The sequence below is a fragment of the Egretta garzetta genome, unplaced genomic scaffold, assembly GCF_000687185.1.
Source record: "Egretta garzetta isolate BGI_Z169 unplaced genomic scaffold, ASM68718v1 scaffold923, whole genome shotgun sequence".
Taxonomy (NCBI): domain Eukaryota; kingdom Metazoa; phylum Chordata; class Aves; order Pelecaniformes; family Ardeidae; genus Egretta; species Egretta garzetta.
Window position 1 is genome coordinate 26,429 of NW_009259193.1, and position 308 is coordinate 26,736.

Sequence of the window (308 nt, forward strand, 5' to 3'; positions counted from 1 at the left end):
GGGCCACAGTGGGGCTGGGGTGGCGTAAGGCTGTGGTTGGGGACACGTGGCCCTGCCACCACTATAAGGGTGACAGCAGGCAGAGCCCCCCAGCCTACAGCAGGCAGAGCTCCCCAAGTCCCAGGTGAGGAGCAGGGCCAGGGATGGGGACAGCAGGGTGGGCTCAGCCCCCAGCTGCTGGGGCTGGAGACCGGGGTGGGTGTCCCTGAGGCTGGCATGGGTGGCTCTGGGGTGCGGGGAGGACATGGGGGGGCAGAGGGTGCCTGGGGGACAGGGTGGCCCTGGGGCTGGCAGTGGGGGAACAGAGA